The sequence below is a fragment of the Lipotes vexillifer genome, unplaced genomic scaffold (assembly GCF_000442215.2).
Source record: "Lipotes vexillifer unplaced genomic scaffold, Lipotes_vexillifer_v1.1 scaffold158, whole genome shotgun sequence".
Lineage (NCBI taxonomy): Eukaryota > Metazoa > Chordata > Mammalia > Artiodactyla > Lipotidae > Lipotes > Lipotes vexillifer.
Window position 1 is genome coordinate 325319 of NW_006788189.1, and position 16607 is coordinate 341925.

Sequence of the window (16607 nt, forward strand, 5' to 3'; positions counted from 1 at the left end):
AGCCTGGCCCCACCCCTCCAGTCAGCCCCGCCCCACCCATGGCCTCGCCCTGCCCATGGCCCCGCCCCTCGTCTGGCCTGGTGTAAAAAAATACACAACCATCAGTTGCACTTCTATACGCTGGCAATGAACAATCTGAAAATGAAGTTAAGAAAATAATTGCATTTACAATAACATCAAAAGGAATACTTAAGAGAGTTAACAGAAGTGCAAGTCTTGTATATTAAAACTGCAAGGCATTGCTGAAAGTAATTAAATGAAATCTAAATAAATGGAAAGGCGTCCCACGCTCATAGACTGAAAGACTTAATATTATTGAGATGGCAACGCTCTTCAAACCAATCTGCAGATTCAATGCACTCCTTATCAAACTCCCATGTCGAAGTTTTTGCAGGAATTTAAAAGCTGATCCTAAATTTATGTGGACATGGAAGGGACACAGAATAACCAAGACAATCTTGAAGAAGGACATGGCTGGATAACTCATGTTTCCTAATTTCAAAACTCACTACAGAGCTACAATATTCAGGACAGCATAGTACTGGAATAAGAATGAACATATAGGTTAATGGAATCAAACTGGGAGTCCAGAAATTAACCCTTACATTTACAGTCAATTGATTTTGCCAAGGGTGCCGAGACCATTCAATGGAAAAAGAATATTTTCTTCAATCAACAGTGCTGGGACAACTGGATATCCTCATACCATATGCAAAAATTAACTCAAAACTAGATCATCTTGTGTCCTTGCCTTTACTGATGAGAAATAAACCCACAAATTTATGGTCAATTAATCTACAACAAAGGAGGCAAGAATATACAAGGGAGTAAATACAGTCCTTCAGCAAGTGGTGCTGGAAAAACTGAACAGATACATGTACAACAATGAGACTAGAACACTGCCTCACACATATACAAAAATAAACTCAAAATGGATTAAAGACCTAAATGTAAGACCTGAAACCATAGAAGTAAACAAAGGCAGAACACTCTTTGACATAAACTGTAGCAACATATTTTTTGGATCTGTCTCCTAAGGCAAAGAGAAAAAAAGCAAAAATAAACAAATGAGATCTAATTAAACTTAAAAGCATTTGCACAGCAAAGGAAACCATTGACAAAATGAAAAGAAAACTTACTGAATGGGAGAAAGTATATGCAAATGATATGACTCACACAACTCAGCATCAAAAAAACAAATAACCTGATTTAAAAAATGGGTACAACAACTCAATTTAAAAAATGGGCAGAAGACTTGAATAGACATTTTTCCAAAGAACACATACAGATGGCCTACAGGCACATAAAAAGATGTTCAACATCATTAATCATCAGAGAAATGCAAATCAAAACCACAATGAAATATCACCTCACACCTGTCAAAATGGTCATCATAAAAAGATCACAAATAACAAATGTTGGCAATGATGTGGAGAAAAGGGGACACTTGCACACTGCTGGTGGAAATGTAAATTGGTGCAGCCACCATGGAAAACAGTGTGGAGATTTCTCAAAAAACTAAAAATAAAACTACCATATGATCCAGCGATTGCACTCCCGGGTAGATATCAAAAAAAAAAAAAACCCACTAATTTGAAAAGATACATACACCTCAATGTTTATAGCAGCACTCTTTATAATAGCCAAGATCTGGAAGCAACCTAACTGCCCATCAATACATGAATTCATAAAGAACATGTGGCATACATATACAATGGACTCCTACTCAGCTATAAAAAAAAAATGAAATTTTGCCATTTTCAACAACCTGGATGGACTCCGAGGGTATTATGCTTAGTGAAATAAGCAGAGAGAGAAAGACAAGTACTATATGATATCACTTATATGTGGAATCTAAAAAATAAAACAAACTAGTGAATACAACAAAAAAGGAGCAGACTTACAGATATAGAGAAAAAACTAGTGATTACCAGCAGGGAAAGGGAAGGGGGAGTGGCAAGCTAGAGGTGGGGATGAAAAGATACAAACTACTATGTATAAAATAAATAAGCTACAAGGACATACTGTACAGCGCAGGGAACATAGCCAATATTTTATAATAATTATAAGTATAATTATATAATATATAAGTATAACTTAAAAATCATGAATCAATATGTTGTACACTTGAAGCTTATATAGTATTATAAATCAACTATACCTCAATAAACTGGATCATAGACCTAAAAGGTAAGAGCTAAAACTATACAACTTTTTAGAAGAAAACACAGGAGTAAATATTGTTTACCTTAGATTAGGCGATGCAACACCAACAGCACAGCAAAAAAGGAAACATAAATACATTGGACTTCACCAAAATTTTAAATTTTTGAGCTTCAAAGAATGAAAAAGAAAAGGGAAACCCATAGAATGATAGAAAATATTTGCAAATCATGTATCTGATAAGGAACTTGTAAGCAGAATATGTACAGAATTTTTACAACTCAACAATGGAAGGATAAATAATCCAACTAAAAATAGGAAAAATATTTAAGTGAATATTTACCTAAAAAAGATACAGAAATGACCAAAAATCACATGAAAATTGTTAAACATCATTATTTATTATGCATATGCAAATCAAAACCACAGTGAGGGCTTCCCTGGTGGCGCAGTGGTTGAGAGTCCGCCTGCTGATGCAGGGGATACGGATTCATACCCCGGTCTGGGAAGATCCCACATGCCTCAGAGTGGCTAAGCCTGTGAGCCATGGCCGCTGAGCCTGTGCATCCAGAGCCTGTGCCCCACAACGGGAGAGGCCACAACAGTGAGAGGCCTGCGTACCGAAAAAAAAAAAAAAACACATTGAGATATCACTTCACACCCACTAGGTGGCTAAAATAAAAAAGACCGACAATAGCAAGTGTTGGGGAGGATGAAAAGAAATTGGAACCTTCACACAGTGATGATGGGAATGTAAAATGGTGAAGCCACTTTGGAAAAGTTTTGGCAATTCCTAAAATTGTTAAACATAGACTTACCTTTTAACTCAGCAATTTTACTCCTAGGCATATGTTCAAGAGAAATGAAAATATATGTCCATACAAAACTTGTACACAAATGTTCATAAAAGCATTATTCATAATAGCCAAAAAGTAGAAACAACCTAAATTTCCATCAACTGATTAATGGATAAACAAAATGTGGTATATCCATACAATGGAATATTATTCAGTAATAAGAAGTAAAATATTAATATCTGCTATAACATGAAGGAACCATGAAAATATACTAAGTGAGAGAAGCCAGGCACAAAGTGTCACATATTACATGATTCCATGTTATTCAGTATGTACTTATTGAGTGGCTGCCATGTGCCCATCACTGTTCTTGGCTCTTGGTTCTTGACCAAATACAACAGACCTGATAGCTATCCTCCCGAGGCTTTCATCCTAATGCAAAAAAGACTTTAGAAACATGATTGTGCACCTAATTAATTAAATAGAATTAAAATTGTGATGGGTCCTAAAAGGCAGAAGTGTAGAGGACAATTCCTAGTCTGGGTGGTCAGGGAAGGCTTCACTGAGGGGGTGATGCAATTATGTTTTCTGATCTTTTTTTCACATCACATTATATTGTAAGGATTTCCACATGATTAAAAACTCTTTATACACATAATTTCCATGTCTTCATAATATGTTTCTTGTGTTGTGTCTCACCATCTCCTGGACAATGGAAAGTTAGTTTATTTCCATTTTTCCCTATTCTACACGTTGTGTCAAGAAGCACCTTTATGTTATATTTGTCCAGATTATTAATTAGTTTAAGGATAAATTCCTGCTAAAGAAATTGCTGAGCCAAAAGATAGGAGTTTTTTAAAGCTCTTCACATGTATCATCAAAATTTGTTTCAGAAAGATTGTAGCTTTTAAGCACTGAGTTCTCACCACACCCTGCTGTGTAAATTGGAAAGCTCTCCTTTCTCTCTCTGCATTCAACACATGGAGCTGCCCAGCCTCCTGACAGTCATTCCATCCTGTAGCAGAGGTCCAAAAAGAATGGCTTCTTAAATGTCATTAATGGGCCCAATTCTACCCCAGGGAGTGAGAAAGAATACATCTAATTGCCATACCTCCTCCCAGCTCTCCAATTCAGCATAACTGGAACTCAGTGCCAAATCTTAATATACCCAACCATCTTCAGCATGATCCTTCTTGCCCCTTTTTCTGCCTCTTTTTTGATGTTGTTGTTGTTCAGTTATCAGCTCTATTATAAATCATGCAGTGATTGTTACTGGTTTTAGTATGTTAAATTTGCTCAGGTTCTACTAGAACAGAGCTGGATCTAGACAGAATTGTCAGATAGGTAATTTGGTTTCAGGGCTGACTAACTTCATTTCTCTAGCCTCAAAGAATGAGTTCAGACATGCTGGCCTTCAACTTTCAGATCTTCTACTCAATAGTTCTGCTACCATGGGCTCATCTATCTTAACCTCTCCGAGTTTCTGATACTGTGGATAGTCCCTGTTTCAGCGGGGCAAGTGAAGATGAAATCAGAAAGCGTGTCCAAGGGCATTGCCTAACATGCTAGTTCTCTCCATGTACTTCTTTCTAGGCTCCTCTGTTCATGGCATGGAGCACCCAAGCATCCCCCATAGGCAAGACCCCCAGGACCTGTACACAAATCCACACTTGGTTTTCACACAGTCATCTGTGAGCCTCCTCTGAGTCCACTGGGCACAGCACTGTTTGAGCCTTTGTGGGTGTGTCTGATCAATGCAGGCTGTAGTCCTTGAGAGGGTGAGATCTTCTGACCTAACTGGGTACATGTGAAACCCTGAACAACAAGTTCAGAAAGAGTCTTCAGAGGGTTAGGTTTAGGGTTAGGGTTAAGGTTAGGGTTAGGGTTAGGATTAGGGTTAGGGTTAGGGTTAGGGTTAGGGTTAGGGTTAGGAAAGCACTCAGGAAAGCTAGGGTGAGGATGGGGGTGGCCTAGTCTGAAGAATGGGTTGGATTTGGAGACAGATAAGGAAGGCAAGAGGACGAAAATGTCACTTTTCCATTTCTCTGGTAGATTTTCTCCTTTGGACTTACCATGTTAAAAAAACAAAATACTTCTCACTTACTGAACTTTATTATCTCTGTTTCCGCAGTAGAAGAGAAGGCAGAGATTTTTGTTTGTTTGTCTCTCTACTGTATCCCCAGTATGTAGAACCTTGGCTAAAGCTTTTGACTTGCAGTTAGTATTTTTGAGTGAGTGAATGAATGAATGAGTGAATGATTAAGGCTGCTGAGGGATCAGGAACAAAGGCACGTGCCTGTGTATTTTCAGAGAGGAGAGGCTTGGTCTTGCGGGAGCAGAGGAGGGGCTCACTGCCCCCCAGAGCCTCAAGGGACTGGCAGACCAAGGTCTTGCATGGAGTTGCAGGACCTTGACTGCATTAGCCCCTCTGACATGCACACATGCATAAATCAGTGTTTCCATCTTAGCAGGCTCATTAGTGGAGAGCACTTTCCTGCAGCATGTGTCGGGTGAGCCATCTGCCCCCTCACCGAGAAATAGTCTATCACAGCAACTGAGATTCAGCTGTGCCTGTGAATGTCTGCATTCCACGTCTTGGAAAAAGACAGGGAAAAGGTGGCATGGGTGAAACTGTTGACACTTGTTCAGGTGCCAGTGAACTGACATAGGGGTGTGGGGTGTGCAGGTGTGCCTGGTTTAACTCCTTTATGTCAGGTTCATTTCTCTGCCTCTTTGCCACAGTAAGAATGGAAATACAGTGAGCAATAAGGGATTTTAGGTTGCCATATTTCTCTCCTTGGTGCTGGAGTACTATCGTTATGAACTTATGACAAAGCACTTGAAAAGTCCCTTCACTAGAGTATTTCTCCTACTACGTTTGGTGGCTTCGCTGCTGCCTGCCTGAGGAATCCTGTGGCAGATGGGAGGAATGCTGTCTTGGATCCCTTGCTAAAAGCTCCTATGGAGAAAAGATGTCTCACCTTCCAGGACTGAGCATATTTGCAAAGTGACTGTCTTATATGTGGGAGGCCTCTAGAACCTGAAGGGGGTCAGGGGGAGGGACCCTATATTAGCGAACCATGGAGCACAGACAGGCTGTGGAAGCCAGGGGCTCTGGAGAGTCTGAGGCCCATGAGAACTGGACAGAAACTTGTGGACTATATTTGAACATCTTCTAGAGGAAGACATCTTTGTGTTTTAGTAGGTCACCAGGTGATTTCGAAGGCCGAGGAGAAAGCTGTGCACTTGTCATGTCTGGGAGATCCTGGCCGGAGAAGAAGGTATGGAATGTCCCACGCTGAGGTGGGACCTCTTCCCGTCTGGCTCTGTCAACATTTGAAAGGAAAACTCCCAGAATCCAGTCTGTCCTGCCATCCTATTCACCCTCCCAACAGCTGACCCACTGGGCAGGACCTCAGGAGGCCCTGTGCTATGGTCCACTGATTTCTGGAGACCCCCTCACCAGCCCTGTGGTCACTTCCCCCTTGTCAGCCTGTCCCTGCCCTGCTTGGGGCGGGGTCCCAGGGAACACACTATGTATCCTTTCCCCTCCCTGTGTCCTGCCATGTCCCTCCTTTCCAGGATTGTTGAAGCCCACTGTCCCCTCTTTCTCTTGTCTTTCACTGAACCCTTTCCACACAGTTGCCACCTTAGACTTGTTGACCTTAAAAAAAAAAAAGGGCCAGTTATTTTACCAGCAAAATGAGTTTATTCAGGAATAGCAGAGAATTGCAATTCAGGACAAGGAAACTATGGTGAACAATAGGCAAGTCCAGAGAGCAGAGGAGAAGGGCTTGCTTTATAGAGGAAAGGAGGGAACTGCGGAGGTGGTGGGCCACTTGTTGTTTCTGGGTCGGGGGAAACCTTTCTTCCCGATGGGGTCTGTGATCTGCTGCTGATGCCTCTGTGAGACCTCCCTGCTTCAGGGCTTCCCCACTCCACTTTAAATGAGGGTTTCTTTATTCATTTTCACAGACTCCACAGAGTGCTATTTTCCTCCATTTACCTGAATAGCCTGGCGTCCCCCCCTCTCCTGGGTGCCTGCACACTTGGGAAGTGCCTGACTCATCCTCTGCTCTCCAGGCTCTGCTAAGCGTCTCTCTAATGGGGTCCACTGATGGCCACACCTCCAGAGAAGCTCTGCCCTGAGAAATGGGGATTCAGGAACACTGGGGATCTGCCTAACCTCAAAGGCTCCTGAGGCAGCATCCCCTTCCCTCTGCTGATTTACAGAGGAGCTCTGCTTCCTTCACTCTAACTCTAACCCTAACCCTAACCCTAACCCCAGGTTGGCCCAGGCTTGAGAGGTTGACTGGCAACATAAGAGTGAGGACTTGGGTCAGGGAAGCAGGAGAAAGCTATGGGGTGGCAGGATAGAGAGCGCCAGGCTCCCACACCTTTCCAGAGGGATTTGACCATGAGTTTTGAGGTCCTGGAGAGAGGGGTGCACAGGCCCTGCAGCAAGGCAGTTCTAGTGGTCCTCAGCACAGTCGCTGGGTGGTCTGGGGAGACTTGGAGGGACTGGCAAGCTGTTTAGGATTCACTCATGGGGAGACATGACAAGGATTCATTTCCCCCTCCTCCACCCAGTGTCCCCCAGGGTCTGGACCAGGTTGGCCTTGAGCATCCTGCCTGACCCCTTCAGCTGGAGCATGCCTCCTGTTGGGACAGGTCTACTCTCAGAGAGCGTCCTCACCTTCAAGGCTCACTTAGAGTAGAAGCAGTTTGTAGCCTCCCAAAGCTAGGACCCCCTCCCTAGCACAAGAGTTTGTCTCTCTCCTTGTCCCTCTTCCCATCAGACTGGGCCTTCCTTCTGGTCAGCTGTACTGAGCATCAACTCTAGGGATCCAGGACCTCGGCCATTAAGGACCACAGTGTTGCCACCTGTTGACCGAATGAGTGACTGTGATCAAGAAGTTCTGAAGGGGAGGCTCAGGTCATGGACCCTCACTCTACAAACAAAGAAGCCAAGGCAAGAAGAGGTGAGGAGGCCTGCCCATCCATTCTTGTAGTCGTGTAGCACATATTTATTATTATATTATTAAAGATGAGCTTATGCTGTGGCTTTTCAGCTCCTAGGTACTTCCCATAAAAAGAAAAAATTAGAAAAGTGGCAACTTTCAAAGCTCAAAAACATTCATTGTGAGTTATTTTTGATACTAAAGAAATGAAAACAGTCTAAATATCCAAAACTAAGAAAGCAGATAAATGACAAAGCAACCATGAATGCGGCCAATACAATCCTTGTTGCAGCAGAAGGCTGTTGACATGGAGATGTTCACAGACCAATGCCAAGTGTAAAGCACAGCTGTCAAACACCATCTCTGCAGCTTCCACACACCTGTGGCTCTAGAAGTGACCAAGGAAACACACACAACATTAAATAGGACTGGTTGGCATATGGTGATGTTTTGTGTTTTTCAAGAGTATTTGTTTGTTTTTAGTTTGAGTGTATTGACTATGTAATTAGAAAAATGATCCACTTTTTAAAAAGCCCAAAAACAAGGGAGAGATAGCCAAGTTTTTTCCAAAAGATCTCACACCTGATTATTGGAGAGTAAGGACTGAAATTTAGGACATGACCTTTCTGTCCTGTGCTTGGCCCACTGGTCCTCATGAGCCCAGTCAGGGACTCAGAACTTCCTTCTACCTCAGGCTTGAAATACATCTGTCCCTCGTCCCTCTTGCCAAACTTCCTCTTGCTGACAGACAAGGGATTAGTAACACTTTTGGCATGAATGCTTACATGTCTGGACAAGATATTTACATATTAACATGGTTAATTCTTCTATCCCATTTGAAAAACAAGTTTAAGTTTTGACAACCAGAATCTCACTCTGGGCTGCTGTTAGCAGTCATTTATGCACCTCTCGTTTTGTTACCGAACGCATTTCGTGTGCCAAACAAACGGAAACATCAGAGTTTGGAGCAGAGAAAGGTTTATTGCAGGGCCATGCAAAGAAACAGGTGGCTCATGCCCCAAAAAAAATCCCTGAACTCCCCGAAGGGTTTCAGCAAAGCTCTTTTAAAGGCCAGGTGAGGGAGAGTTGCGGTTAGTTGTTGCAAACTTCTTGGTGTTGGAATCCTTTGTTCTTGCAGCTGTCCATGCAGGTCAGGTCACCGATGTTCCTGTAAACCTCCAGCAAGACAAATGTTATCCTCCGTTCTGCAACTTTTTACCTTTATATGAATGGACTCTTAAAGGTCAGAGCCTTGAGAATGGGCTATCCTGTATATTTCAGGCTGTAGGCAACATTCTTTTATAAAAGGTGCAGAGCCAGAATGACTAAGCACAGGCAATAAAACACAAAGGTTAAAGCAAAAGGAACAGATCTAATATGGAGTCAGTTTTGTTCTTCTCTATTATAGTTTGATCACACAGGTTTTGCACATTTCAGGTTGACATCATTCCTGGGATTTATTTTTTTCCTGAATGGACACTGTTTCCCACTTTATTACTTAACTGTTTTTTGTTATTGTATAAGAAGCCTTTGGTTAGTGGATACTGATTGGTAAGCAACAAGTTTGTATGCCCCCTGTCTCTTGGCATCCAGCCAGCTATGGTTTCCAAGCCCAGGTGAATCTCAGAATATACAAGAATGGAGATTCCTGCACCCAACCCTTAGCAAATCTGCTTCAGTAAGTCTGGGGCAAAGCCCTAAATATTTAGCAAGTGTGCTGCATGATTCTGATGGATGCAAACACTTCCCAAGCAGGTATCAGGAACCACGTCGGTCCACGTCGGTGCATTTTAATATCACCACTGTCTTCCCTTTGTAGGCTCTCTTTCCCCAGCTTGATCTATTGCTTTAAATTATACCTCTGTATGGATCTCTTTCAGTTGATTTTGTTTGGCCCTTGGTGATGTATTGCATTGATGTCTTTATTCAGTTCAGGGAAAATGTTTCATTAGCTCTCTGTTAACACAGTCTGAATGTCCTGAGGGTACCCCATGGGACTCTATCCTGTCTCTTCATCTGCATCATCATCATCTTCTCCCTTAGTTTTGGGAGAATTTTAGTAATTTGTCTTCTAACTCATGGGTCTGGTTTTGTTTTCCATATCTAATCTATTATTCACTGTCTACAATGTATTTTCAAATAAGTTCATTGTATTTCCATCTGAAAACAGTTGCATTTTCAGAGTGCAGTAGTCTCTCAACTTGAGATTTCTGGCATGTTCTCCTACTTTTTGTTTGTTTGGGGGGAGGAGATAATGCCTTGGCATCCTGGAATATTTTCTTTAACTCTTCAAACTGAAACATATTTTGAATGATGGCATTTTTTCTAACCAGTGATTTTGTCCATTTATTCACTCTTAGAGCGTTTTGGGGATTCTATATTTATCCAGTAGTGGGGGTAGATTTGGGTCCTCTCAAAAGGTTCTTGGTTCCTTTCATATCTTTTGAAGGTCAAATGAAAAGAATGAAAAGTCAATATATTTGTGTTTCAGCAAAATACTTTGGGAAAAATTCTAAGTCTGGCATTTTCTAGTTGTATGATTTTGTATATGTAGCCTTTTTTTTCTTACATGTTCTGTCTGTATCATGGGGTAGACTTATATGAAACAAAGTCTGTAAAACACATAACATGGTTCCTGACTCCTGGTGGACAATCGCTCATTGAGGTGGGTTATCATGGTGCCATTGTTGATGTTGCTATTACTTGCTTCCTGTTTCAGGTAGGTCTCTGATTCTTTTAGGACTTGCCCTGTGTACAGGTAAAGTTCAGGCCAGAGGTGGGGCCTGAATTCTGCCCTGGGATTTTCTGCAGCATCCCGTACCTTTCTAGGCACACTTTTGGGAGAAGGGAGGGGCAGAGTGTTAGTATAAAGGAGAACAAGATAGTAACAACAACCACTGCCTATTAATACTTATAGTGAATTTCTGCGTCACTGCTGCAGTCATTTTTCTTAAATTTAGCAACTTGTACTGATCACAAAATGTACACTTTATAAGCAGATGGTACCCCTCAACACTCACCCACACAGGACTTGGGTTCTGTTTGGAGCCTGACAACCCATCTCTCCTCTGGCCCAGACCTGTGGCTGCTGCTGCTTCGGATCTGTGCTGAATGAGGCTTGAGCCCAGCCTCCTCCTTCCAGTTTTCTCTCATGCTGAACATCTGCTGCATTCTCATGTGATCAGAAGCGATCTTAACATCTTTCCTCCTCATGTGGAATTTAATTTCTTAACTGCAGTTTTATATAGTGCAAAATGAAGACGCTGGGTCTCTGATCTTGCAAGAAAAAAAACCCAGATCCTCACCGGTGTGGGGAGCATGGATCCAATTGCTATGTTAATGCAGGAGGATGCAGTCCTGGAAGGATGTCAGGGGCTTCCACATATACACTGTGTGTGGCCCAGTTCTGACTGCTGCAGGCTTTGATATCAAATAAATGGGATAAGGATGGGAGAGTGAAGCCACACCACAGATCTTCTTCCTTCCAACAGAAGGGCAAAAGTTTGCAAAGTCCTCACCAGCTGCTTACAAACAAGAGAAAGAGTACTTCATTCCACAGCTTGAAAAAGGAAAGCCGAGTTAAAATTTAGAGTTAAAATGCTCAGCAAGGCACTCTTCCGCATAGCCAGAGGCACACTGGACAAAGAAGTTAAAGAAAATTTCAAGAATTCAAAGCCCCCACATTTGGAGAGAAGGTGATTATGGGGTAAGTAGACCAAGATGGAAAATATAAAGATCAACCCTAGGGAAGGGAAGGGAAGGGGAGGGGAGGAGAGTGGAGGAAAGGGAAGGGAGAGAGGAAAAAAGGGGAGGGGAGGGGATGGAAGGGAAGGGGGCTCACCTGGCTTCTTTCTGGCTCTCAGAGAGAGGGAAGCACTCCAGGGTTCCCTGTCACTGAGGGCTCCCCACTGAATATTCCAAGAATATTCCACCAAGGGAACAGGGTGAAAAAGTGTATAAAACACAATTCAGCCCTGGAACTGAGACTCTGCAAGGAAGACAATAATATCAGAGAAGGTAGAATAGCTGTCAAGGAAAATTTGACCAATGATATTAGAGCAAATGTAGGTTAAGGACAAGGCAGACAGACAGAAATGACAGAGTAACTAGATGAACATGTTTCAGGGGAAATTATGGAAAGAAGATAGCACACAGTCTGCAAAAGACTGATGAAGAAAGCAATCTGAGTGAAAATATAACCTGAAGGCAAAAAATATTTCCATGAGTCCTTCACATCAGAGAAAATCTATACAAAAATATGAATGAGTTAAAAGGTGAGATTAAAATGCAGAGAATAGGTTTAAAAGAGTTGTTTTTTTTTTTTAATTTAGCACCAAAGAACATCATTAACAGAACTAGTAAATTAACAAAAACAGCAAGGAACAAGATAGGTAATCAGTTACTGACATAGAAGACAGGTTTGAGGTGACAGCTATGAAAGCCCAAGAAAAGACCTAGAGATTAAAATAATCATGGAAAAAACAATAGAAATGAAGGACAGGCAAGGGAGAGCCAGATATGACTAATTGGTGTCCCTGAACTGGAAACCTTACAAAAGGGGATAGAATGTCTTTTTGAATATGTAAAGAGGAAAATTTTCATGAACAAGGGAACATGGACTGAAACCAATCTAAAAGGTAAACTCTACACTCCAGGAAAATTTAATGCAGAATTAATGCCAGTGAAATAATTCCTGGTTAAGTTAATAAACACTAAAGACAAAGGCTTACTTCATGCATTCAGGCATAGAAAGCAAGGGAGAGAGCTGGCCAAGGATGAATCAGACTATGCAGACAGGTCTCAGGCTGCCCCACAGCAGGATCCAGAGTTAAAAAAGAAAATGGCATGGAGAGAAAATTCTGAGAGCAAGAACACATTACCCAAGATTATTATACCCAGCCAAGCTGGCTTCCAGGAATCATAGTCACATGTAAACCTACCAAAAAGTAGGCTCTTTTCATGAGACATTAAAAGAAAGTCAGCCCACTAACATGAACAGAGAAAGGACAGGTAGACCTGGGCAACACTTAAAATCAGAGGACAAACAGTTAAAAAGTACATTTTATATTATGTATGCCTTACCATACAATTTTTAACAACCAGGTAAAAGAAAAAAAAAAAAAAACAGAGGACATGGATTATGGACTGAAGAGTTCTGAGGGAAAGGAAACATTGTTTACCCACCCAAGTTTCCTTTTGATTACATAGGCCACAGACGATTCTTGACCGACAAGAATTTAAGAATCCAGCATCTATGAGAACTTGGAACTGCTCAATGATAAAATCCAGCCCAGCAAGCAAATAAACCAAATAGAAATTCAGCCAGGAGAGGGAAAGCTATTAGGAAAAGGGCTCCAAAATATCAAATCCACTCAAATACAGAAAAAGGCTAAACAATGGTGGGAATAATTGTTACATAATAGAATACAAATGCTACTAACCTTGCAAATATCACCAACAAAAATCACAAGAAATGTGAAACTATAAGGATGCTGATTTCCTCATCTTTTATAATAGAGCATGATTAAAATTTTCTGAAACTGAAACATGAAATTAAAAACATAAAGAAGCCAGCCTCTAAACGTTTTTCACATCCTTGTTCTTGATCTTAGAGGGCACTTTTACAAAATAATATCTTTTGTGCCAAGGCAACATTTATTTGAAGATAGGCAGTTTCCTTCACTTAAATACCACCCCATTTTCTTCTTTTAAATTAAAGTAAAATTTAATGAAATACTTTTATATTGAAAATAGTATGTGTCACTAATCCCATTTTTATCAAAAAGTCTTTGTTTATTTATACTTGCACCTTTTATGGTTGATATGGGTACAGAGATGTCTGAGGTGAGGGCCACCTGAGGCTGAGATGTCTGTTGCAGAGCAGCTGGATCTGAGGTCGTTTTAAAACTTTCTTTTTCTGTATTATTTCCATTCTTTATAATGAACAGTCTTCATTTTTACCAAATCAACACGATTTAAGAAGATGAATAAATTAAAAGAAATCAAATGCTTGAAAATTAAAACAGATGCTGTTTTCTGTAATATCGTTTTGGGTTTTTTTTTTCGCATTTTATTTGGAAAAGGTTTAATACTATCCTGGTGGATAAGGGAAACATTTATTTCTCCCATGTCTGGAATAGCTAGGTGGCTCAGCCCCATGTCCAGGGTCCAGGACTGGCAGTCAGGTGATTTAGGATGAGCTGGCTAGGGCGACCATGGGCACTCTGCTCCCCAAGTCCCTCGTCCTTCGGGTGCCCCATCCCAGGCCTGTTTTCAGGGTGGAGGCAGCAGCACCAGAATAGCAAAGCCCAATTACACAAGTGCTTTTCATGCCTCTGCTTGCAACAAACCAAAAGATGTCAGAGTCAAGTGGTGGAGAAATAGACTCTGTTTAGTTGGGGGAAACTGAAAAGGTCATATGGTATAATTCATGTATACAGGGAGGAGTGAAAAGCTGGTTTCAATACAATATGGCCAGGTAAGCTGTTTCTGCTTATTTTTGCCACTGTAATCAACACATCGGTCAGTTTTATCCTAATACCTCTCTTCCAGTAGGATTGAGAGGGAATCGCAATGGCTCCCTAATCCATTTACCCAAGAATGGAAACTGCAAGAGTTTTTTATTTCAAAATATTTAGCTGGAGGATGGACCTAGAAGTTGTCATACAGGGTGAAATAAGTCAGAAAGAGAAAAACAAATACCATATATTAATGCATATATATGGAATCTAGAAAAATGGTACAGATGAATCTATCTGCAAAGCAGAAAGAGAGACACAGACAAACAGAACAAATGTATGGATACCAAAGTGAGAAAGGAGGTGTGGGATAAACTGGGAGATTGGGATTTAACATATATACACTACTATGCATAAAATAGATAACTAATAAGAACCTACTGTATAGCACAGGGAACTCTACTCAGTGCTCTGTGGTGACCTAAATGGGAAGGAAATCCAAAAAAGAGGGGACATATGTATATGTATAGCTGATTCACTTTGCTGTACAGCAGAAACTAACAAAACATTGTAAAGCAACTGTACTCCCATAAAAAAAATTTTTTTTAAGAAAATTTAGCTAGAAGTTACCAGTTTCTTTAGTTCAAGAAACAGATTAGAGATCCATTTCCAGAAGCAGTTACCCCAGGCTTGGGCAAAGAAGAGCAAGCAAAAGATTCCAGGAAGAAGATTTTGCTTCAAATAAAGAAATCCAGGGCAAGCCCCTAGTACTGGTAAGGAGACAAGTTCCCTGGCTGGCTGGCTGTGAAGGGAGCATACATCAGAGAGCTTGGGGGAAGCAGGCACAGGTCTCCAGCTGGGCTTGCCAGTTCCAGGGTACAACACAGAGTTTTCTGTCCCTGAACAACCTGATGGCTACCGTGGACCTGTGTGTGAGCAAACTGATGAGAGGGAGGTGAAAGAGTGAATTCTACTAACCTGTGGGTTATTAGACAATAGTTAACTTCTTTAGGATGCAGAGATATTGGGGACAGCTTCTCTGAAGTGGTCTGACATTTCTGAGAGTCACAATTAAACTAGGTCCTAGAAGATGGAGAGGATTTTACACATGGGAGAATAGTCCAGCAAACCTCCCCCCCCCACACACACACATACATACACATATACGCACACAGTTTTGGACTGAGTTTTATTCCCAATTTTTCTGGTTCTGCCACAGGATCTTGGACTAGTTACCTAACTTTTCTAAACTTCAGTTTCATCATCTGTAAAATGGGCATAACACAATAACCAAGGCTCAGGGTTATTCCAAAATTCAAAGGAGATGCTGTTTCTAAACTGGCCTATGGTTAGCCCTCAACTGATGGTAGCTACCATGATTATTACTAGATAGATGTCAGGGGTGAGAGGAAGGACATGGCAAAGATGGGAAGAGCAATGCATGCTGATATATCTTCATTTGAGATTCACTGTTTGGAAACTGCACTTAGTTTTCTCAGTGCCTCCATGGGCTGGTTCTCAGGTAAGCAAAAGTAATCTGTCCCTGCCTTCTTCAACCTCTGCTGTATTCTGAAGCATTTAAAGGAAAATTAAACTGTGACAACTCACTGACGAATAACTGTGCTCTCTGCTAATCTTGTCACATTGGGCACTGGCTAGAGACACAATTAATACAACATGGTTGAAGAGCTTACACATTAATTACATGCCCCACTAAAGGTGACAGGGCTGGGAGGCCTGCAGCATCTTAATTTCCCACCCTCTGGGGGTTTTCCCAGTGAAAGTGAGGTTCCAATGTAGGCATGAATCAACTTTGTCATAACAGAGCTCAGAGCTACACCAAGGGGGACTCAGTCCTCTGTGTCCCACACCCTCCATTCCCAGACCCGGGGCTCTCGCAGCTGGGTAGAAGTGATTTACAGTAAGCCCTTCAAGATGATGTGTTAGCGCTCAAGGTCAATGAATTGAAGAGTGTGGCTTAATAACGTGCAGCACTTTGAACTTCACCCTCAACTTCAAAAAGAACCTGTCTTTTGCAAAACTAATGGCCTCTGTGATTGGTGCTTCACCCGGGTTCACTCAGTCAAGCCTCACAGCAGCCTGAGGGCTTCAAACAACACACCATTCAGGAACCCCTCCTTCCCCAGCCTCTGAACTCATCACTGTCAGCCAGGCAGGATGCAATTTCCAGACCCTTTTCTATGCAAATGAAAACATATTTGTATAAG